The sequence below is a fragment of a genome, unplaced genomic scaffold (assembly GCF_019419815.1).
Source record: "Pyrus x bretschneideri cultivar Hongxiangsu unplaced genomic scaffold, Pyrus_bretschneideri_v1 Contig17, whole genome shotgun sequence".
NCBI lineage: Eukaryota > Viridiplantae > Streptophyta > Magnoliopsida > Rosales > Rosaceae > Pyrus > Pyrus x bretschneideri.
In genome coordinates, this window is record NW_025999468.1 from 4,472,890 (window position 1) to 4,499,187 (window position 26,298).

The window sequence follows — 26,298 nt, forward strand, 5'->3', positions numbered from 1 at the left end:
TATATAACTTTGCAATCCTTACAAGTTATACAATCCCTCTTTCTCATTACAAATAAATTTATTTGTGTTTTTTCTGACCCACATTTGTAGCTGATCACATGCTTCTCACTTCTTAAAGAAGATATTGGCTATAAAGAGATCGTATGCCATTGCAAAATCGAAAATGGTTTCATCCTCCTCGTTTCTCTTCCTACAACCATGGCCACCATGCAAACCTCTATGGTTGCCTGTGTCCTTGCCCAAATGTCCATTTAAATCTCCTCCTATGAGTAACTTCTTCATCTGAGATACTCCTTGAACCAATTCTCCAAGATTTTCCCAAAATTTCTCCTTCAGATTCCTATCTAACCCTACTTGAGGTGCATACGCACTAATCACAATGGTGAGTTTGTACTATCACAAACTTTATTGCTATAATTCTATCATCAACCTTCTTGACATCTACAACATCTTTTGTCAAAGTATTATCCATGATGATGCCAACACAGTTTCTCAATTTATTTGTGCTCGAATACCAAAGCTTAAAACCTGAGTTTTCAATCCTCCTTAAGACCAACCCACTTAGTTCCTTGGAGACACATAATACTTATCATTTTACTCAATATAACTTGCACTATTCTACATTCCTAAACACAATATACTCTCTTGAACCCTACCTTCATGTCATACCTTCTTTGACATCACTTGTGCCAAAAGGTCAAAATTCTTCTTCTACGTGTCCCAAGTAAAGTTGCTATAAACAGATACTTCCAAACAACTTTGAGTAGAATCATTCAAAAAGAAGTTTTTACCGCACCCTTGCTCATTTAACATTGCATCCAACTAGCGACGAAGATACAACCCTTGCTCACTTATCAATGTGCCTAGGCCACAACTGCGTCACTTCCCGATGATGAGCTAGCTTTAACGTAATTTCGTTTATGATTTATTATCACAGGGATGATAGGTGAAAATAGTATGTTGACTGTTTACTACCTGACACCTTCCCCCTCCTCTTTATCCGGGTTTGAGACCGGCAACGTAAGATAAACTTACACAGGGAGAGTTAACAAATTGCGCTTTGAGAGTACTTTGAGTGCTTTGACAAGGAGTAATAAATTGTGTCATGGTGTACATTGGGTGCTTTGACAAGGAATACTTTGAATAAATCTTGAGCGATGTGACAAGTACCACCAAATTGTGACATGGAGTACTTTTAGTGCTTTGACGAGAAATAATAAACTAAGCCTCATTTGGTCTTTAAGATTAATTTATAAATCTTCACGGTATATTGAAGGTAAATGAATGTGACCAATTTATTAAAGAATTAGACGAGGATTGGACATGTGGAATGAACAAGTTTACTCCGCTTGCACTTGAGCTTGAAGCCTTTTTTTAATCCTAAAGATTCTGAAAGTAAAGCCTTAGAAACCCTACATTATTTTATAATCTCTTGAGCCATAATTATATTATCAGCAATATAGCGGCCAGACACAAAGCTCGCCTGTGTAGGAGACAAGAATTTAGTCAGCAGGGGTCTGAGGACTCATAGAACACCTTATTAATCTTAATTCAATTGTCCTTTCAAGCAAGAGTCGGCTTAGATCAATGAATGAAAAGGAAGAGAGTGAATACGGCACAGGAAATGAGGCCATCTAGGTTTGTCTATTCTAATCCTGCCATTTTGAAGGGTATGCGAATGGATAAGTTCACTTAATGCATAATATATCCTTTATCTTCACGTCGAACACAATTTGTTAATTTTTCACTTCAATATACGTTGAGTTCGGTGAGTTTACCATCCCAATCCAATCCTCTAAGCCAAACGAAGCCTTATATCCAAAATGTTAGTACAGTATTTTTTTGTTTTCCTTTTGGTTTTGTTTGTCCTTAAAATCTTCTTAGCCTTTGTGTGTTCTAAACTCTCCACTGAATTTGTAATTCACGTAATCGATGCATCTTTATTGTCTATATCGCCCACAATGTGGCCTAAAATCTGGAACTCATCATGTAGCCTGGTCAGGATCAAGCTCTCTATAATTTACTCATCCATCAGACTATTAGATGCACAATTGTTCAGTTAAAGAAAAGAAAGAATGCGCGTTGCAGCCAAATGGCTTTAATTTTTTTATGTGAAGCTTCTTGTCTGTTGATATATGTGTGTTTATGTGTGTGTTCACAATGACGACTGCCACTAGCAACATGTTACATATGCATTGGTTAATTCATGCCAAAATACATGATATGTATTAGGTTAATTCATGCCCAAAATACATGACTATCTGGAAGAACACTACATGTCGTTGACACATTAGAAGCAAAACACTTTAACCTGTTTTAAACTTGACTACCATTTTGTAGAAACTGCAGCACATAGAAAAGCGACGTAGTTGAAAACCGATGAGCTCCCATGGAATCAAACTAGAAACTGCAGAATATGAACTCCAACAACAGTGTTAGTATAAACAATAATTACCAGTTGCCACTAAATCTGGTCCTAGGATTTTATAAATAGCGGAAGTATTCCGTAGATATATTGTTCAATCCTACAGAAGGTACTTCTCCTAGCAACAACCCTTGCACCGCAACAGTACAAAGTGAGGACACATTCCTGTTCCCAGTGCAGATTATTAACTTAACTGACATTGACGAACCATAAGGTCTTGTAGAACATAGTTCAGAAACTAAGGCAAGCTCTTGTATATCTGTAAAATATGCAGTTCAATTTAATCTTGTCTGCATGTACGAGTAATTCTTGATATGCAAATGACTGTAACGTGCTAGTCTGAAATTATATAGCAGCACGCTTACAAGAAATGAGAATGAAGCGTTGTTTAAAATTTGCTAAAACTAGTTCTCGTGTTACATCTTCAGTCGCCATGAAATGACTTGTGTCGTCAACTGTCCCAACTATAGAATTAACTAGATTTAGAGTTTAGAGGTCTGAAAAACAAGTTAGGAAAAGATGCAGAAACTTATCTCTAGTTCCCTGCTTCAACAATGTCTGGTAGCAGATCTGAAAACCACATCTTCATCAGTAACAGCAGCTTAAAAGAAAAAAGAAGCTTGCATGGAAGTCTATTAAAAAGTCATAGTCTAAAATGTTACCATGATATGTCAATTTTCTTTCGTTCCATATCCATATACAGATTCTTGAAATCATATTCCAAATTCTTTTTGTGCTAAGCTCACAAAAAGCGAAGAGTATATCTGATATAAATGTATCTTCTTACCAGCATGAAATCAGCAATTGAACGATACAACAAAGCAAAAGAGGAGCACCGTCAATTTGGGAATCCAGCTTCTGAGATTAAGGTATCCATCAGTTCCTATCCTGCAAGCTTTTCCTTGAGAATATACTTCAAAAAAATTTAACATGTGAGTTTCTTTTAACATACGGCTCTGAAATAACAAACAGATCATTCATCAAATCGTACAGCAAGATATGTATGTACTCACACATATCTTTTATAATAAATCTAATGACTAAATTTTAAAAATATGTGAGAATAAAGTAGAAATTAAACTCTATACAGTAAGAAATCCCAAAACTTTACAAAGAAAAGGGTGTTAGGAGAAACTAGAAAGTTAAGACTGCTGTTTGATTCATCATAACAGAACATACGCAGAACGCATTAGATTGTCATTGCTAAGTAATTTAATGAAGTACAGCAGCCACCCCAATGATTTGTAGGACAGCCGAAGGGTACCGGCAATGATGGTTGCTCACTGACGGCTGCTTTTCAGGAAAACCCATTTAAAAATGACTCGCACCTGTAACTTATACTAGACTTCTCTACAATCGAAAAAAACACAAATGAAAGCAAACAACGATACAACTATGCTCCATATACAACCTGAATTTGTGGATGTATGTTTGGAAGATAGAAGTTGGAACAAATACTCTGAAATAAAGTCTTCATATAATGGTTCAAGTGATCCCATTGGTGGCATTGAATGCATCAATTTAGTAAGTTTCGCCATCAACATAATTCTTGTCAAATCTTCATATCAGCTCTCCAACCTAGGGATACATACATCTGCTTGTAAATTGTATATGCGGTTGAAAGAGATTTGCACCCTCACCCATCCTAAGAAATTATAAACGCTCTAAAAACATATGGTTGGCATACCTAATTTTTATTTTATGGAAAACAAATATTTTCGCAGCAAAGACAAAGAAACTACAAGACAGGGGACAAGGTGTTTGCTGAATTACACCGATCTAAAGAACAACAAAATAGAAACCAATGAGAACCAAAGAAGAGAAACGACTAATTTATAAAAGCTTTCCAATCAGAATAGATAGCATGAGAGGACCAATCCTTACAATCCGAGGAAACTGAAGCCTACCAAGATGTCCAGAGTCGACTAGTTAAAGTATTGGTAACACCATTCCTTTTATGTGTTAGGACACTACAGAAGGCTTCGTTGCATATTATTCCTTGATATATAACAGCATATCATCCAAAATGTCAATCTCCCAGAAGTAAATTTCCAATCAGAAGTCCCGAACACAATAAAAGTGCTGCAATGCATTGAATACTAGATTAATAACATGGTAAAAAAGATGAGAAAACGGAAATGTAAATTGATTGGGAGCCAGATGAGTATAAACACTGTTTCTGGATCCTTTGAAACAAATATCCAGATTCTACTATTTTCCTATCACGAGAAATGACATACAGGGAGCATAAGAAATAACATACAGGGAGCATACAGCTTCAAGCTACTTCTTCCAAATTGTTGATCCGATTTCACCTTCTTCATTTGCGTAAGAAGTTGTGATTAAGGGTTGGTCACAGAAGGACAACTGTGATAACAGAGGACTTCCTTGCATAACTAGTTGCCAATTCAATACGCATGACTGTTTCGTGAGCCCATAAGTCAAAATCATGGATTTGAAGAACTCCAATGACATGGGTCTTCGTCTATAGATAGAGATCAATCAAGAACAGGAATGTTTTTCTTCACTCTTTTCAAAAAAAGCATTTGAGGTGGCTGGAAGACTATGAACGAAACAGAATGCCAAAATCAATTCAGATTTCAATGTTGTTTCATCAGCCAAAGCCGTGATGCTCTTCATTTGCAATTGCAGAGGAAAATGGGCAGTCAAGAAACCAACTGATGCATCACAAGGACGGAGTTCCAACAAGTACACAGCTTTCGAAATAATTCCATTAAAAGATAGTTCGTTCTTCTTGACAGATCATAGATAGGTCGTTCTTCTTGACAGATCATAGCAACAAAGTTGCAATTTGGTGGAAGCTCAGGCATTAATTCCAAACAGAATCTTGGAACCAATGAGCAAAGACTGAATAGCTAACCTCCCAAGTTCAGTAACAATGGGGCATGAGGTTATTGCTATGACAAAGCACCAAATACGTCTGCTCCCATATGTGTGAAGTTGCTCAGTATTAAGAAATCCGTTTGAGGTGTTTCAATTCAAGAATGGAGATCTGAATGAGAGTCCAAATGCAATTATTGGTAAGGCTCATCCCAGAGGCAGTAATAACCTCACTCTGAGAATTTTTCCAGTTCCACTTTTCTTCCCTACAAAAATTTCTCTTTAAATCAGTGCACATAGGGTTAGTGAAATCAATGAAATAAATTAAGGCAAAAAACATTAAGGTCGTGCTGGCTCCCTTTTTTTCCTTGATCATAGAAATCGAGTTCGACATCCATATAAAGGCATTGTATGTGCATGCATGTGCCAAAATTCTAATCCATCAGTAACTCATATTCCTGGATTGTTCTTGTCAACAGAAACATCCGTGAAATAAAAACTTTCATTCTACTAATTATAAAAACTACGTTGTTATTAAAACTCAGTTCAAGAACAAATCAATCATTTCTATGCATAGCACATATGAGAGAAATTTCGATGCAAACTACCCACAAATAAGCCATCCATATAACCAAAATAAGCTTTGTTAGAGTCTACAAATCAGACGCCTTTTTCTCTCATCTAAAAGTACACTGTAACTCAATGAACAATGCAACACATGATGGAACATTGAAATTCAACCTTTTTCGTAAAAAATTGTGCCATAAGCCCAAAACAACTGGAATGAAGAAAAAGATAGTCCATTTCTCGGTAAAAAAAGGTTTGCTAATACTGTACATACTGTCAAATCTGAATATTGAATAACGCTGCAAAACTTTGATAAAAGTTTGATGTTTTTATTTTTATAGATGAAACCCCCTCAAAATGTCTTCAATATGAACTCCAACCTCAAGTTTAAGTCTTGGCTATAGCCTCTCTGCCTTGTATCTACAAATGGGTACAACTCTTAAAACATTACGTTCATGATGTACACTTAAATGTTGAGGGAAGTCCGCATCATAAACATTCATAACAATCCACCATGGAAACCTTTCCTTAGGTGGAAAACCATCACCAAGCTCTCTTTTGCAAAATTTTAGTTCATCTTTTCTTTCTACCAATTCCTTGAGCTTGGCATTTGGCTCATCAGACTGTCTCCTTTACTGAATCGGCCAAGTTTCCTCCTTTGCATTAATGTTCCCAACTCGCCAAATTGGCTCCTAGTTTTGTATTAGAATAGGCACCACAATGACTAAGGCCATCAGTATATGCTAGAACTCTGGAGGTCTGCTCAAACTAATTTTATGTGAAAGGAATGATTGACTTTGGTTCAAACCTATACTACAGTTTATTCTTCCCTTCTACCAAACATTACCACAAAGTATTTCTTCAACTTTTTGGTCACTGTTGCAACCCTAAAGAAACCACAGCCTTACCTTCCGAGGAAGACCCTTACCAAATGCAGCACCTTGGCTCTCTCGTCTCTCCACTATCCCACCCAACTCAAAGCATACCCACTAAATACCTAAGACCTCATAAATATTACTCCAACACCCAAGGAAAAAATATTTAAGGTGTGAAAGTCCACATGCCTTCATTTCTCAATATCATTGTCCGGCGCCACTTAATACATGTAAACATTACAATGGGTCTTTATCTCTATATCATGCAAAGAGTGAAAAGAAAAAGGGGAAAAAGAAAATAAAACTGACTCAGATAATAAAAGAAAAATGTTATAAGTCAATGGATGGACACAATTATCCATCCAATAGTCTCGTACAAGAAAAATGATAGTGCAAATCTGAAATGGTTACTTCACCTAACTGCACAATATAAGATCCAAATAGGAGTTACATTTTAAGTAGCTTTAGCTATTTGTTGCATTCAAAAGATGTTATGAGTAAGGAGATTATCATAGGTTAATATAATCTCATACTTTTCCTTCACGTTTAAATGTTATACAAATGAGAGTATTGCTCTCACGTATAGTGCTTTAATTGTATTGAAATTTCCAGTTTCCACTTTAAATTTGTTCATTCTATAGTTATGTCTAAAGATGGTACTTTTTTACTTCCTAGTTATGGCAAAGGGAAGCAGCAATGTTGAGGCAACAACTTCAAAACTTGCAAGAAAACCATAGGTATAATGATTTTCCTTTCTATCATGAATACTTTGTAGCATATCATAACCAAGAAACACTATCATTAGCAAAAGACGATGAGAAATAAAAGTTAAAATTTCACAATACAATTGGGGTATTTCGTTTCATTTAGACTAGACTACAAGGCCTTGCCCCTTACACACGAGAAGTTAACACGCAAGTGTCTAAACACCATTTTCACCAAAAAAAATACATTTTACTAAAGTTGTATAAAAAGAGAATTCAATACTTGTAAAGGCAGCACAATTGGCACTCGTGCACTCCAACTTTGTGTGTACAGGAAACACGAAAATTTACAGATGTCCATTTTGAGGTTTAAAGTGCATAGTAGCATTATCCATTCATAAAGGTGAACTATCTTACTACGTCTATCACCAATTGCATATATAAAATTAAGACATTAACGTTCACAGAGGCTTCAGAAGGTGCTATACCAGGAAATTACTTGCTGTTTGAATAATTCAAGGAGCCTGAGTGCACTTTAATCAAAATCATAAGGCAAAATTTTCCTATATAAAGATTTCTTTGTTTTGCATCTTCTGGGAGAAGCTTGAACTTTAGCTTCACCAGAAACTCTTTTCAATTTCAACTAAAATTCAACAGAAGAAAAACATATTAGCAGATAATGCACTTCTATGGTGCAAGAGTGTGGTTTAGTGGTCTGAAGAGCTACACCAAACAGAGACTCAGGGTAGCTGGGTCAAATTGGTAATGAAGAACATGAATGTATGAGAAACAAACTGACTCAATGGAAGCCCTACTGAAGGTTTCAAATTCTTCGACAATATGAGTACAGCCTGATTTTCTTAATAAAACTGTAACGGTGCCTTACTGACTTTATTTTAAACAAAGTCTTCATTTCTTACAAACACCAAAGAATAAACAGCAGCTAGGGTTTGTACTCTTGCCTAAGTGATCTTAGGTTCGAATTGTAGTTTTGGATTCTTTTGCTATTTAAGTCTTATTTAAGAAAACATGCAGAAAGTAAAAGTGCTAGGGTGAGGGCATGAACCTACTCCCTACAGGAAAACAAGAAAAATATCTAAACCCTGGTGCTTTGTCCATAATTTGTTATTCTACTGCAAGCTGTGATATATATTATACAAGTATATGAGAAAAATAAAATCATGGGCCCTCCAAGACCAGGGCCTGTGCAGTGGCACTGCTTGGACACCCTCAGGCCCGGCCCTGCACATGATTTGTAGAACAAACAATTATAGAAGCTATTTTGTTACTTAAGGGACTAGTGAAAGAGCTCAAAGAGAAAAAGAATGATCTTATGTCGGTATAGATATAGAATATATGACAAGACTTGTAAAGGAGAAAATTCTTGGTCAAGTTCTTAATTTCTAATGGTTTTTATAAAGGTTTGGATCTAGCTCTCAACCTTTCCTGCAGTGGTTAATAAAAATTTTTACAGGAACTGTTCACATGGTGTACTTTGATATGCACACTTCTCATGCTAATTAAATTAAAACATTAAACAGCAATGGGTGAACAAGTTGATTGCTAGCTAAAACAAGCAACTATGGAAGCTACTTTTTAAAACTATGTCTAGTTGTTTATATAGGGTGCAGAATGATAAAAGAAAATAAAAAGATTACAAAACAAAAATTTATAATAACTATCAGTGTTTATTTTGATTATTGAAGTTTTTTTTCAGTTTTTCTTTAGCCAATTGTTGTTAAGTTTATGATATTGAAGGACATCTTATGCTGCATGCTTGCTTATGCTAAATCGAAAACTGTTGGTGAAATAAATTTTTGCCTTCCCAAATTATTTTTGTATGACATATATTTCTGCTATTCCAATTGTATCACAACCCAGTGCTTTCCTTGAAATACAAAATCATTTCCCGCATAAAGCCAGAGATATTGCATATACAATTTTTAGCTTTATATATAATGTCAAAAATAAATTAAAAGATCCTAAAAATGTTCATAATGCTAATTCCAACTTAATAAAGCACTCTAGTGAAGTCTTTTCTTATCGGTGAATGCACTGCATTGAACCGATTGGCATGTTCCATGATGTTATACTAGATGTTATACAATGAGGGCGTGACAACTCTTCATAACAAGTTATTGAATTTTCCCTAAGGAGTGACATTGTTTATACTCGTACAAGATAGAGGACAATACAGTGCTTAAATAATGGGATTAGGTATAGGTGAAAATGAAGACATAATCTAGGATAAAGATGTTTGGCATCAAACAGAATTGCTATGCATCTCATAAATCCGCCTCACTACTGGGTTTAAGATGTCCAAAGTCCATTTTAGGGCCTAAACAATGCTTCTCTCTCAATGACTACAGGCAAATGATGGGAGAAGAGCTTTCTGGTCTGAGTGTGAAAGATTTACAGAATCTGGAGAACCAATTGGAAACAAGTATTCAGGCTGTCCGAATGAAAAAGGTACGAACAGTCACTCAATTTCTGAAAATCATCTATTTACATAATGTTTCCCATAGGGGTCTAAATCACAATTGTTACTTTTGTAGGACCAACTTTTAATGGATGAAATAGAAGAACTAAACCGAAAGGTTAAAACCTTGCAAAACTTTGGTACCACTTTTCAGCCTTTTCCTCTTTATTACTCAAGTAGCTAATTTAAAGTCTGTGCAGGGGAACGTCATTCACCAAGAAAATGTCCATCTGTTTAAGAAGGTAAACCTACTTCGTGAAGAAAATGTGGAGTTATCTAAGAAGGTACTGGTTTTGATAGCGTAATAAACTTTAACTATGCACGAAAGAGTAATAAACTACAATCCAACCTACAACAAATTGCAAAAATTTTCACAACGCCTCAACAGAAAAGTTTCACATCCCAGGTTTATGGAACAATGGATGTAAATGAAGCCAACCAAAGTCCCATTCTGACAAATGGTCAAGGTATCGAAGAGGACTCACATGGACCTGTCCGTCTCCAGCTTAGCCAGCCACAGCAGCAAAACTACGAGCCAGCAGCAAGGGCTACAAATCTGGGGTATACCTCCTTCCTAAAACTATAGTGTCTATTATGATAATCACTTGTAAGTTTTCATTTTTTGATCAAACTATATCCGTGACGACTACGGCAGACTACAACTACGCTAGCAAAGAAGATGCATCAGACTAGGATGATGTTACTTGATTTCTCAAGAACAAGGCTGTTGGATAAAAGTTATGTTCTATCACACTAATGTCGTAAAAGAGCTGCAAAACAATCAGCAAAAGGACCTTTATTTGAAAACAATGTTTTGATGTGTGTGTGACAATCAAAGAAACCATCTACATATGTAAAGATGAGATTCATATATAATAAAGAATAATTGACTTGCACTTCAGGTGCACCGCAGCGTTTAGAAATCTCTAAGTCTCTATGTATCTGTGGAACAAACATGCTCTGAAACATATTGCAATGTTTATATGCATGTCGTCAATTTTTGTACAACAAAACATGTGAACAAAAGCAATTGCTTTGACAAAAGATGAAAATATAAAGAGAAAGAAGCAAAACTTTTCAACTTACTGCATTCAAGTTTGGTCCATTGAAGTATTGTATTTCACAAAATGGTGTAAGAGGTGTTTACATTCATGTTCACGCAGTTTGATATTTCACTGATAGCATCTGTAATGATTTGACGTCCTGACTGCAATACAATGTTCACCATGGAAGTAATAGGTAGTTAAGCACAGTAAGCGAAATCAAGCCATTGATAGTTTTGTTTATGGTAAACCATATATAAATTCAATGAAACAACAATTACATGTAAGTATGACAATACGCAGAATTCTCTGATATAATAATAAATCCACCTCTAGGACACTATAATAAAATAAATTCAAAATTTAAGTTATCAGCGGGGTAAAAAAATACATGCATGGTCGAATCAAGGTAAAACTCTTTAATGCTGGTTATGAATCTTATGATCAAATGTAGATCTTGGACCAACTTTGGTTGAAACAAACATAAAACATGTGAATACAATGTTTCATTTATCAGATACAAGTGCAATTCAGAGCAATCCACAAATAATAAGGCTCCGGGACTATTAAACAGTAAATCTTGTATCAAGTTAGCACTAGTAGACTATGCATGCTTAGCTTCGAGTCCCATGCCACTCTATGGTATTTGTTAAACAACATAATTCTAATTAAGATTACCATAACCAGATCCCTTGTTTCCAAGTTCACAGATTGATGCACCAAATACACAAACAACAGAAATGAATAAAGTTCCAAGAGATCTATGGACTGCGATGCATATCCCATATTGGAATTCTAAAAGATGAGAGGTTTCCTTTTCGACAGGGAAGCTCACATAATCATGCCACATTGAGATTCTTTTGGAAAACAGGGACAAATAATTATTCATGAGATTAGATACATCAGCAACTAAGGCCTACGTAACATAGCTTGCGAGGAAAGGGTAAGAAACATGTTCAAATAAAAATCTGGGTCTTCAAATAAAATTATGAATCTCCAAATCTTGTCAGACCAATGGTTTATAAAGAGAAGGAAAAAGTATGATAGATGTTTGAGCATTTTCAACTCAATCTTAATGGCTAATTGGCTATTTCATAATACAACAAAAGTAAATAAATAACGTATAAAACTGGAGCCAACAATATCTGGCAATATGTTTTATTTACCGTATATTTTAATGGTTATTTCAAGAGAAGCAAAAACGGACGTCTAAGAATACAACTAGTATAATTTCATGCTGCTTCCTGAAACAATATAGTACTTTAAAGAACAAAAGACATACTACGATTAAACATACATTAGCCGGAAAAAGTCAATGCATTCAACAAAATTGAAGCATATGTTGTATTTGGCAAGAGTCAATAGGACTTTGAAAGATAAGGGCCCGTCCGGTAACATTTTGTAAAATGACTTTTGAAGAACTGTTAGAATTTTGCATTTTTACGATTTGAAAATGTGTGGTAGTTTAATCTGATAATGAAAACATTGAAAACAGGTATGGTACCAATATCTATAATGTCACCAAAAAACATACACACACACACCATTGTATTAAAAGGCGAAGGCGTAGGCGAGGCGTTCCATGGATAGCCTCGCCTAGGCGTGAGGCATGAAGCGTGAGGCGTGAGGCAAAGCCTCATGGTACCTAAAATTTTAATATATATTTCATATATAATTATATTTTATAGATATAATACTTGGTAAAACAAATATAATTATAACTAAATCAAAGATAATATCATCTTCTTCATTACTAAGTCTAGTTGTACTTAGAAACTATGTCATAAAGTCTTAAAATGTTGTAATTATTTATTTTATTGTAAGTAATTATAGAGAACTTTAAGAGAAATAAGGGTGAGCGACCACAATTATAGGGAATTTCAAGGAAAATAAAGGTTGAATGTCACAGTTATATGGAAATTCAAAAGGAAATAAAGGTTGAGTGGACAAACTATAGGGAATTTAAATGAAATAAAGGCTGAGTGGAGAAATTATAGAGAATTTAAAAGGAAATAAAGGCTTAGTGGGGCAATTATTATAGCAAATTTAAAGGAAAATAAAGGAAGAGTTAGAGTTGGAGTTAGACTTCGCCATTTGGAGAGTGAAACTCTCTCCTTCTTCTTCGTTTAAATTAGAACAGTCTCCTGCATTTTAGAAACAGACATGAATTTTGAAGGGAAAAAACACCCAAGTCAGCCGCCTAGGCATGACTCGACGCCGCCCTACGCCCACCCCCACAAAACAGAGGCGAAAATCCGGCCGCCCAACCTTCAAGGCTGCCTAGGCGCGCGTCGAGGCAAGTTTTTTAAAACACTGACACACACATTCATGTTTGGTTGTAATGGTGGCTGTGGTTGAGATGAGAGTGGTGTTCGTAGCAATGGTGGTTGCAGTGGTGGTAGTAGTGAGGGTAATGGGGTGGGTGGTGGTGACCATGGTGAGGGTAATGATAGTGATGATGGCAATGGTTGTGGGAGGTGATGGTGGTGGTGTTGAGCGTGATGGTGGAGGAGGATATGGTGGTAGCGGCAATGGTGATGGGAGGTTGTGGTGTCAAAGATAATGGCGATAATGGTGAGACGATGATGAATGTTGTGGTGGTGGTAATGGCAACGGCGACTATAATGGTGGTATACATGATTTTATTTTTTATTTACAATTCCAACTATATTTTATAATGTATTTTTCAGGATTATTCACATACCTATTTTTACCTTTTACGCCCCCTTGTTAATTTTTTGTCATTGATCTTCTTTAATTCATTTGATACGATGGCCAGAAATTGACAGGAGTGTATGAGAAGTAAAAATAAGTGTGTGGATAACACCCTATTTTTTATTTTCTGTTATTATGAAAACTATTTTTTTTTTAACAGAGGAAATATCAATTATAGTTCTACAAACAGTGAGAATATTGTTGTTTAGGAAAGAATCAAAGTTTCCTTGTACAATTAGATTAGGAATTTTAGAAGGAAAGCGTACTTTCCTATTCCATATAGAATAGGAAACTTAATCAGAAAATAGGCATGTAAACCAAAATAGGGTGTGGTAAGGCTAGGAAAAAGAGAGAAAAGCCAGAGATAGCAGAGGGAGATAAAGGGTGATTAATTCTAGGGTTTTGCAAAAGTACTATAACTCTGACCTAGGCAAAAATTTTGCTAAATCAGTATAAATCTTGTGTGTTTCTAATTATTCTCTAATTTGCTAAGTTTAATCTATTGCCGGGTACATCAATAAAAAAAAATATCCAAACTGAGTCACAGACTCACAATTACACCAATTGGTGTCGAGAGATTGGTTCAAGGTGTTATACGATGTCAAAAGGCAAGGCGACCACGAACCTAAGGCCTGCACTAAAACCTTTTGATGGCAAGGATGATTTCACGGACTGGCAAAAGACAATGAAGAATGTATTGATATAGTAGGAATTGGATGATGCATTCATTGGTGAGAGGCCCACGACCATCACAACACAGGCATAGACCAAGATTCTTAAGAAGGCAAGAGCTCCATTAAGATCCATCGCACAAGATCAGTCAGGTCCCAGATCATAGAAAAGATGATTGTTAGGGAAGCATAGGACAAGTTGGAGAACGTTTATATGGGCAAAACCATGTCCGACAAACTATTTCTCAAAGATGAGCTATTTAAGCTTTGATTGGAAGGAGGTGATATTGACTTATGTAGGTTCCAAAATTGCATAGCCAATCTTTAAAAGGTCGAAGAAACTTGCAAAGATGATGATATGGCTATCATCTAGTTGAGGTCTCTACCTTCGTCTCTCAAGCACTTTCGAACAACACTAATATTTGGAAAGGAGTCCCTGAAGCTTGAAGACAAGCCCTTAGTCATACGCTAAACTAGATGATATAACTTAAAGCTCTCAATGCCTTTATGTCAAAGTCAAGGAGAAAGGGCGGGAAAAGACAAAGAAAGAGAAAGCAACAAAAAGGGTATGTCAAAATCCAAGAAGAAAAAGGAAAAGAAGGAAGGTTGCTACGAATGTGGTTATGCCGATCAATGGAAAACGAACGGCAAAATTTGGAAAGAGAAGAAAATCAAGATGGAAAGAAGCTCAAGTTCAGCTAGTACAGTTACCAAGGAAGTGAGAGATGGGGAGCTTCTTTCAGTAACATCAGGCTCTGAAGCTTTCACAAGTTGAATCTTGGATATCGGATGCACATTCCATTTGTGTGCAGTAAGAGAATGGCTTGATACCTAAGAGAATGGCTTGATACCTACAAGGAGGTCAACAGCTGAGAAGTTTTAATGGGAACGATTCACCATGTCCTATAAAGGGAATCGGCCTGCTAGAATCAAGATGTTTGATGGTGTGCAGGCTTTGGGGAATGTTAGATATATCACTAGACTGAAAAGAAAAAAAAATTGATTTCCTTGAGTACTTTAGACAAGGCTGGTTATGGGTACCGTTATGAAGCAAGAAGACTCAAGGTGAGTAAAGGATGTTTTGGCTTTTAATTAATTTTAAAATTCATAGGGAATCTAATTCTTTGTTAACCTCGGCATGGATGACTTCCTACTAAATATTCATATTTTATAACCCTAATTTGAATAGAAAGATTATGGCTCAAAGTTGCCAATTGATAGAGAAGCTTGTCGCATCCCAAGCCCAATTTGGATCATCGGTGGTAATACAAGGTAGCATTATAAAATGTTGTACAATCTAATTGGGACAATGACAGCTGGAGAAGCAGTTGTTTCCACAAAGCAGAGTACAGAAGACAAGTTTGGACTCTAACATACAGGCTAGGGTGCATAAGTCAGAATGGGTTGCAAGAATTGCACAAAAGTCTTGCTAGAAGGCGTGTCACATCGCAAGCTAGACTTTTGTAAATTCTGCATTATCGAAAGGCAAACGAAGGCTCATTCGCAAGTAGCAGTGCAAATAATTGAAGCAAGGAGCAACTCAACCATATTCACTCAAATGTTTGAAGCCCTACACCACCTAAATTCAAAGGTAGAGCCAATATTTGGTTACTTTCATCTTTGGGTTTATTTCATGAAGCAAAAATCCGAGGTTTTTGCAAAGTTCAACGCATGGAAGACAAAAATCGAGAATCAAACTGGAAGAAAGATCAAGTATCTCAGTATCTCAGAATTGACAACATAGGTGAGCTTACAAGCAAGGAGTTTGCCGATTACTGTAAGCAGGAAGGCATCACAAGGTACTTCACAGTAAAAAAAAAAAAAAAAAAATTCCAACAAAATGGAGTTCTTGAGGGGATGAACAAAACTCTCATGGAAAGAGAGAAGTATGCGATTTCATACAGGATTACCTGATCCTTTTTTGGCAAAGTGCAAAAGAGGTGTGGTCTAAGAAGCCAGTTAACAGAGTGTAGAAAAGGTGTGGCCTGAGATTGTTAGGATTTTGGCTCATCAAAGTTAGTGTCCTATTTTGTTTAGGATTGTATTGGGGAACGTAAGGGTGCATCTGTTCTTCTCCTAAAGAGACTAGGAAAGAATCAAAGTTTCCTTGTACAATTAGATAAGAAATCTTAGAAGTGTAATTGGAATAGGTAAGAAAGTGTATTTTCCCATTCCATATAGAATAGGAAACTTAATCAGAAAATAGGCATTTAAACCATACCCTATACATATAAATAGGGGGCGGCATGGCTAGGAAAAGGAGAGAAATGCCAGAGGCAGTCGAGAGGGATAAAGGGCAATTAGTTCTAGGGCTTTGCAAAAGTACTGTAACTCTTTTATTAATCAAATAAGTTGTTTCTCTACCTAGGAAAATCACAACTGAAAGTAGGCAATAGTCCAACCGAACTAGTATATAATCTTGTGTGTTTCTAGTTATTCTCTAATTTGCTAAGTTTAATCTATTGCCAGATGCATCAAAGAGCAAGATCCAGAAGGAGTAGGAATTATGACAATGAGGAGACTTGGGAAACGTAAATAAGACATAGAAATTCAAATATCAACTCGAACTACAACAAATTATTCATAGAGAAAAGCTTGTATTGTGATGCTCTGAATCCTACGGCAGCCATGCATGCGTTGAGGAGGTCTAAGTTACTCAAGAAAAGCAGCTTGAGCAATCACTTTTTTAGAAGGCCTTAGATCGTGGGCCATACAATTATGAGGAAAGAACCTTCTACCAAAGGTGACATAATTCATAAGCAGGTAAGCCATTGCATTAATTTACTATGCTAGGTGGCATAAACAAAGCAACTAAGAAGCCCATAATAAGGTCCTTCATAAAGCAAAGCTATGCATGTTTATATAGTCCACTGGAACGAACTCACAACTCAATGGGATAATTTTTTTTATAGCAATTAGAACTCGACTTGAAGAGTTGAGATAGCTAACAGAAGAAAGGACAAAGTTACCGGTAACTGGAAGAGGTCACTCTGCTTGCCGAGGGGGAAACACTCTTATTTTAAGTTCTTTCAAAGATTGTTCCTTCCGGACCTATTCTCTATCCCGTAGTGGAAGTGCTCCCCCCTATTCCCTTACTCTAACAAGTAAGCAAATCAGTTAGGTTCGTCCATGTATATTTGTTATGGGTATGCTTCCCATCTCAGGGAGGAAAAACAGCCCTAAACTGAGAGGGAAAGACGGCAGGGGGGCAAGGGAATACCTTGAATCCTACATCATGGATGACATGGGAAAGTATATGATACTTACGCAAAGATCTATAAATCCAAATGTCAAGTTGTGGTTAACTATTGGAAACGAAAGATCAGAGTTGATCTACACAAACACAGGCTAACCAGAACATGAATGCTCAACTAACAACTTAATAATCTTACTATTGCACAACCCAAACATTGGTTATCATTTCCCAACAAACACTTGAAGGACGAGCCAACAATGTATATTAAGCAATACTATTAAGTATTTTATAACTTATGAGAATAGTTCGAGTCTATCATGCTCAATTCCAATCAATTTTATAGGTTCATCTGCACAAACTATCAGTCTATCATGCTCCTCTACATATGGTGGTGATAACCACCCACCAGACAAAGTCTAATTGAACTTCAGAAAACTTTGTGAATCCACAATTTTTACAATGAAAACACAGCACGAGAAAAAAGAGCAAATCAAAACATAATTAAAAAATTTTCAAATCACTGATAATCATCAATCTTCTCTTATGTGAAACAGTGAAAGTTATCATATATACTCAGTAATTGTTCCTTCGCAAGATATAAATATTCTATATTTTTATTCTCCAGGACTTTTTACAAATATGAGATTGAGATCAACCACTGCTAAGTAAGCCAAAGTTTCAAATTACTCACAGTATCAACTCACAATATTCAATCACCCTAAAAAAACGCCATCATTTTGGGCGTTAGCACCATGAACAGTTAATTATTAAATCAACATTTTTATCACCACCTTAACTCTAAGGACGCTAACATAATCACTGCAGCTACAAGACTAAGTTCCACCAATGAACAAATATACTACTAAAAATCATCGTGCCACCACCTCTTGGTTATACAATCCGCCATGAAACAAGCATTAATCCAACATGCCATAATCAATGCCACAAGCATTACTACTACGACCTGCCAGGCCATACACAGGTACCTAGCTAGTTTATCTGAACGTTGAAATAACTATCTGAAAAACATTATTAAGCAAATATGAAAACCTAGATGCCTCCTCGAGGCTAAAAAGGGCTTATTTTTAGACGTATTCTATAACTTCCATTAATGGATGCACATTTAGTATGTACATTCATAATGTTCTAAAGTTATCATATAATATAGATCAAGAATGTAAGTTCATAACACATTGACAACTGTTAATAACGGATGTACATTACATAATGTATTTTAAAGCTATGATTGAACATCATACATTCCTTACGCAGACCAGAAACTTGATGAACTGCATCAGACAAACACACTTAACAATTTGGAAGATAAAACAATAACATAACCGAGCAAATCTTGAATCTTTGTCATAAAAACAAGCGGGTATACAATTGGTTCGATGGTTAACCCATAAAGCATCGGTACTAATATACTACAAGCTACTTTGGTACTTGTACAAGATTGCACACACTAACACCTACTTAGCGGCATATCATGAAATAAAGAGATATTGTGGAGCCGATATGGTCCAATAAATGAATCCTCAAATCAAATTGACAACATCCATAGCAACTACCACCTCGATTTGTCTACTATTTACCCTATAAATCATAGATAAATGCTAAGAAGACTCCTCAAAAGTGGAACTTTCCACGAACTCTCCATCACCTCATTTTTTTAATGTTGTCACAGAATTAACGTTACACCGTAAGGGGAAAGGGGACAGAGAGTTCATGAAAATAATATAAAAAACAGGTGCATCGAACAAGGTAAAATTTAAATTAAAGTTAAAGGTGATCAAGGCAGTGACACCAACCAAATTAAAAGCAATTTGTGGCGAACAGAGCACAATTTACAAGCAACAGGAAAAAGAAAAAGTGGTAATCTTGTACCTGAATTGCGAAGTGAAGGCGTCTGTCTCCAAAACAAAATAAATTTCCTCTACAATAATATTATTTTCTGAAAATTCCAAAGAACAAAAATATAAGTAGAGATCACAAACAAGTGGCGGTGAACATATATTTTTCTCAAATTTTGCAATATATAATTATATTTATAAATAAATAAATAAAAAAGAAGCTCAGCTCAATGCTCAATTCACAGTAAGATAAAAATCATCTGAAAGTGAAAGATAAGTATGACACTTACGACGTAGGGCTTACGATAAGGACTCTACTATTACGCGATTCTTTCTCAGTTTCATTTAAGCTTGTAATTTTCTGGAATTTTCTCGTAGTTTTCTTGGCAGACAAACAGACGGTTCGCGGTCGAAGGCGGACGGATATTAGTCAAGAAACAGCGAAATTACAGGTCGGAAGAGGTGGAGGAAATGGAATAAAGCAGAAGAAGGAGAATGCAGGCAGAGAAACGCGGTGATTAAGGAAGATCGCGATGTCGGTGGAATCAGGAGAAGCGGACGGAGAGAAGGGGACAAACAGAGGATGAGGAGAAGGAGATCTCTGCTTCAATGGAGGAGACAGTAGTGAGCGGATGCCTAACGAGGAAAAAGAAGGTGCGAGAGGAGGGAGTTGAGAGAGATGAAAAATATCTGCGAAAGAGACGAATTAAAAAAGAGAGGGGAAATGATGGTGGGGGAGACTCTGGAGGACAGAGAGAGCTGGTGGGGGCTATGGAGGTCTATGATGCCCCCACTCGATCTTACACGTAATCTCCTTTTCTTCCTCTCTTTCATTTGCTGATTCTCTAATAAAATATTATTAGATAGATCTAGGCTTTCGGATTCTCCCAATAGCTTTTTCACCTGAACAAGCAGATATTCCATCGCTCATCATGTGTTGTATTTCTTTTTTTTTTTTCTTTTTTTTTTTTTGGTTAAAAGAGAACTTGATGTTGTCATTTAGTATTACTGTTTAAATATATTTTTTTTATTTGTAGATTAAAGGTTTTAGGTTTAATTCTTGCTAAAGGTGAATTTGAATCACATTATTATTGTTAGCTCATTGTGAAGCTTAGCCACCACCCTTTAGTGTAGATAACATTATTTGTTCGAAAAAAAAAAATATATATATATATATATCAACTGATGGTTTCGCCATGATAGCCAACCTCCTTTTTGGAGGTTGTGAAGAAGCAATTCAGCCTCCCCTTAGCCACCATGGTGTGATTCATCAACGTCAGGAAAAGAACCATGAACGTGTCGTGTTGAATATTAACCTAGAATTCGTTATCAACCACTGGACCACCCGTGGTGGTTATCAAGTGTAGGATTTGGAGACAATTTATATAAAACGGAATTAATAGACGCGTTGTATTTTCATTATGAGAAGATAAGCGTATTGTGGATAAGGACTCTACGGGGTGCAAAAGTTAAAAGTATTTTCCGACCGATTGAGCTAGTTGGAAAACCTAACCAATTTTGTGGCATGGATCTCCAATGACAAGTCTGTCGGAGGTGAACTCCCAGCTACGTGTTTGCCATCGACGGGCAAAGAAGTATATGTAGAGATTTAAAGGCTGTCAGGCCTAGCGCTCAGTAAAGTGCTTTCCAACCACTTTTGAATGAGTAGTGTGCTCAGTATGTGGCATCCGAGAAATTGTGCAAGTAGCTTTGAGAGAATGTCACTTCCTTTCCACATGTTGAGTGAATAATGGAGGAATAGCTTATAGATCATGTCTACTGCTTGGCTCATTAAATGATAGGACAACAAGAGAATTGAGAGCTATAACTTTTCGGGGTCACTCAAGGCCTAAAGAGGTCAAGGAACCCTTATAAGCGGTCAGACCACGAGAAGAAAACTACATTATTCTATTGTTGAGTTCTCTTGTAATCCACGTCAAATGTATATTAGACCATTACAATGGTTATAGCCGATTTTTAACAATGAACAACTCAAATCTTTTTGTCTGTAGTCTAGCTCTATATCTCGAGGCCACCAAGGGTTGGTCATGCTGGTTTTTGTTCACCTCCCAATTTTAATCGTTAACAATTTACCTGTAAAAAAACAAGTGGAAGGATTTGGTAAAGCTTTATGAATCATCTATCTATTTGTTATTGTTAATTAATTAAACATTAATTTTAATTGACATTTTGCAAACATGATATTAAAATAATGATTTATAATATGACTGATTTTGATCATAAGCTCGAAGTCTATTAAAGTTTTCCACTTTAGGCAGGAAAAAGTGAGTGTGATACCACTTTATTGAACTCATATAGGAATAATACTTCTACATTTGGCTAAAATATTCAAGTGTAATATCCATTACTGTTTAAGGTTCAATGTATTTTTATCATAAATTCAATATATTAAACTCATAAATATGATACGAATTTATTGAACGCATGCTAATACAACATAAATGTTGTAGATGTCAAACTTAAACTGCTTGATTTTTATATAGATGTTACACTAACACAAGTTACTGTAGAAGGCTAGCCGACAACAAAAAACTTTGAGTAGGAAACACGTTGATCTGGAACAATCAAACCGCTTGGTCTTCCAATAAAACGAGAGTAGAAAAAGCAGGGAAGTAAGAAACAGCTGGGTTGCTGGTGTTGGGACAGCAAATAGCATCTACCAGATTACCTACGATCAGAGAGATTTTTTAATGTGATTAGTACACGATATAATACATCACGTGTTATTATACAAATAGTAAGATATATGTGTTAAAAAGTTAATAATTTAAAAAATAAAATTTCCCACCACTTCTATCAAAACATATGCTATACTATTTATGTTCCCGTCTCAATTAAAAATTTCTCTTACCATCAGACCAAACTAAGATTTAAGGACATGTCTGCGTGGGCATATCGCAACCAGACACGTACCCACTCTCTAGAATTCGGATTTAGGAACATGACCCGCGCTCTAGAACGCGCGATTGGTGTGTTCAAAATCTAACCACGGTTCTGCATTATTATATTCGTGTTTCGAAGCATCCAGAAGCGAAAATTGTAAATAATACGTATCAAAGTTGCGAACGAGAGCGGCCCCACCCACTTGTTGTGAACACGTGTCGGTCTACTATAATTTCGTCCAGTCCTATGTCTGTAATTCTCCTAATAAAATGTTGTGAAAAGAACAAAGGTATCTGAGCTGTACTGTTGGCTTATAATGTGTTTTTACTGTTCTTGTTTGTTGGTTGAATTCGAAGTACCTAAACGTTGGAAGAAAGCTGACCACATATTCAAAATTTAGGAAAAACGATCATCTCTGGATCCTCATAAAACGTTGGAAGAAAGCTGACCACATATTCAAAATTTAGGAAAAATGATCATCTCTGGATCCTCTTTATGAGGATCCTGAAGATTCATCAATCACGACCGTTTATCATATATTATGAGATTAATTTTCATTAGATAATATTTATAGGAATGTGCTATCAACATATTCTTTTTTACTTCTCACACACCTCTTGTTGAGTTTTGTCCTTTGATCTTCTTCAATTCATCTGATCCGACGATCGAAAATTAAAATGATGTATGAGAAGTAAAAAGATGTGTGTGAATATTACACCCCTATTTATATTCAATTTTAAATTTTACATTTTTAAATAATTTCTGACTGCACAATATGCGATGAACGGCCTTGATTGATTGATCCTCAAATCCTCACAAAGAAAATCCGAGATGATCCTTTTCCAAAATTTAGTGCCTTATTCTTGTTTACACATGAGCAAAACATAATTAAATAAGAATGGTGATATTCATACCTCTTTTTATCTATTACATACTTTTTCACATTTTTGCAGTCGGATCAAGAATTAAAAAATATCAAGATAGAAATTAACAAGGAATTTGTGAAGGTAGAAATAAGTATGTAGATAGCTTCCTTTTGAAATTAATACACAATGGTCTCACTTTTCGACCCTCGTACCGAATGGATTAAATAAAATAAAATAATATAAATTAACAAGGAGTGTATGGGAGTAAAAATTGAGTATGTAGATAGTGTTGAAAAATATTAGTGTTTATTTAATTATTTGGATTTCGCTTGTTAGTATAAGATTTATGCCTAACCCATATGAGTTTAGGTTTTTTAGGTTTTGTTCTTTATAAATATAGCTTGTAGTTTAGTGTGATAAACAAGTTAGTAACAATGTAGTCCTTTCGAGTTTTGTAGCCGTCTCAGATAATATGTAGTGCTCTTTTGTTTGGTTAATTGAGTGATATATTTGTTTTGAACTCTGCTTGTTTGTTCTTTCATTTTGGGTACTTTGATTTTTCGCTCTTAACTGAAAATTGTGTAAAATTTTAAGAACAACTTACATAGTATGAATTTATATAGTAACATTTTGATTTAATAGAAAATCATGTATAAAATTTTCTGTACATACATAGCTTTGAACTGTGAATCGAAATTTTACAAGAAGTTAATCCACCACATAAAGCTTAAGAGTAATAACAAAAGAAAAATCTAAACGGTCTAATTCGAACTTGATTAAGAAAATAAAGAAATAAGTACATCTTGAAATGCATGCTCACGCAAAATGTACTTATCAGTGTTAAATGTTAATGGAAAACCAATTATAAGCAACAATACTGCTTTCTAACTCTAATTTTGAGGACTCCCATTTCGATGCCCGCAACGGAAGACCGATAGCTGGAAATTAACAATGCTTAGTGCATGAACTCTTTGCTCATTTATTTATGTTACTTGAGATCATATATCACACCACTTCCAAAACTTACAAATCATTGCTGGCCAGTAAATGGGCTTTCATGAGCCTCTAAAATATCTTTTGTACCATGACAATAAGTGAAGGATTCAAGATTTTAATACTAGATGGTCCCAATATAAAAGGAAAAAGGATCCTTGACAGGTCATTTTTTTAGGGATTCCGTAATCGTGACCGTTCATCGTACATCATGCGGTCAGTTTATTAAGTACTATTTATATTTAATTTTAAATTTTAAATTTTGAAATGATTTTTGATCGCATAATATATGACAAACGATCACAATCACGGAATCCTTAGGATTCCCAGGAAAATGCTCCAAAAAATATTAGATGAAATATAACTTTGAAAATTTAAATGATAAATTACAATTTTTCATTCATAATATGTGTACAAACAACATTACAAGCCATAAAGACTAAATTTGTCTATGACGAGGTTTTCATACTCGAATGATTTTCGCTTGTAATATCGTTTCATACTCCTAATTTCTACACATATCAATTAAGCAAAACAAAAAACCATATCAATTGATGAAGTAAAAAATATAAATGAACTAACCAACACATGATCCAAACAATATCAAAAAATCACAACAAATTAACAATAACTATAATTTAACATTCTACAATATTAATTTAGATTAAAATGAAAAATTTACTTAAATTAAAAAATGAAGAGATTAAAAGGTAGTGGAGAAAAAACACCTGACTGGTTGTCCGTGGACCCGGTTTTTGGAGGAAGGGAGTGGAATTGGGGAATGGGATAACCAATTAGGCTTGTTAGTATTGGAATTGAAAAGTCAGATGTCTTTGACAGTTTGAATTTTTTTTTGTTTTTTTTTAATAAAAAATGGCAAAAACTATATATCAAAGAATGGGATTTAGTATAGGCTCAAAGGTGGATGTCTTTTCAAACCATTTAACTGAAAGCACCGTTTTACTTAAATGACTTGACTCAAAACGACGTCGTCTTGGTCAAGTCATTTGAAATATAATTAGTCTTCTTCTTCCTCCTGGTTTCCAGAATGCAAAATGCCAGAACAATGTGCAGTCATTTTGGCCAAGTCATTTGAAATCGAATTAGTCTTCTTCTTCCTCATGGTTTCCAGAATGCAGAATACCAGAACGATGTACAGCCACACTTCTCCTCCTACACTACATGCCTAGACTTGGGTGGTCCTTAGAGGTACTCACAACCACTTATTTGGACTTCCGAGTGGTCCTGGGACCACCCAGGTCCCTTAATAGATTCACCCCTGATGACAATGCTCCAATTGGTTTTATTCATCATTGTCTTGGTAAGTTATTGTCTCACTAACTAGTGTTAATTGAGCTTCTTTGCTCCTTAGTCTAAGGGGGTATTAACAACCATTTCTAGCTATTATTTTCTTTAAAAAATTCGTACGATGGAAGATCTTGAATTTGAAACTTTCTATATCCACTGTTTCGCGTGCAATAATATGGGGGCGTTGTTGTTTAGAAACACACAAACAACACATTTGCTTCCACATTCTGCAATACGTGAGAAACCTACATACAATATTAGAGCCCAACTACTGTAGATTGTGAGGCAAATTAATAGTTTTATCGTAATACAATGTTTATATTTAGGGATAATAATAATAACAATAATAATAAAATACGCATTATAACTTAATGAACCACTACATCACACCACTTTCTCACAGTCACACCAAATAATTTCTTCTGACCATGAGATTTAGCCGCCACAGAACTAGTACCCTAAGGATGGGGATTCTTTCCACTCCCTATTCCGCACCCCCTAGTTTTATTTTCTCCTTTCTCTCTCTACAAAGTATAAAAAAAAAAAAAAAAAAAAAACAAGATGAGATTTTGAGCGTTCAAATAGGAGGGGAGAGAAGAGGAGGAAAAGGGAGAGAATCATACTTCGTACCCTAATCTAGCTTTAGAACACAACATTGAGTCTAACGTGAATTACGATTATTTTAGAGAATTTTTATTAGCACTTTAAATTTTTAGTTGTGCACTTCAAGCTTTCTATAAGAAAAAAAATATTTTTATAAAAAAATACACAATTAAAATTTTAAATTGCTAATAACAGTTTCGTAATTTTTTTTTACCATAATCGTCTTATCTAGTTTTGTAGGGACGTTATTTTCAA

The 26,298-nt window shown here is 35.4% G+C and overlaps 2 long non-coding RNA genes across 8 annotated transcripts; one reads left to right on the forward strand and one right to left on the reverse strand.

Moving 5' to 3' along the window:
• Positions 1-2,168: 2,168 nt before the first annotated feature.
• LOC125475990 lies at positions 2,169-20,360 on the reverse strand. Of its 7 annotated transcripts, none has more exons than XR_007257338.1 (6): positions 19,660-20,360; positions 19,404-19,470; positions 10,978-11,098; positions 4,689-5,532; positions 2,791-4,507; positions 2,169-2,684 (listed from the first exon to the last, which is right to left on the reverse strand). It is a non-coding gene; the product is annotated as an uncharacterized LOC125475990 (long non-coding RNA). The 7 variants fall into 7 exon arrangements; XR_007257336.1 differs by having other exon boundaries at positions 2,169-2,995; positions 3,088-4,507; positions 19,660-20,359; XR_007257335.1 differs by having other exon boundaries at positions 2,169-2,995; positions 3,213-4,507; positions 19,660-20,357.
• LOC103956158 lies at positions 5,505-10,941 on the forward strand. Its single transcript, XR_007257341.1, has 2 exons — positions 5,505-10,009; positions 10,092-10,941. It is a non-coding gene; the product is annotated as an uncharacterized LOC103956158 (long non-coding RNA).
• Positions 20,361-26,298: the final 5,938 nt, after the last annotated feature.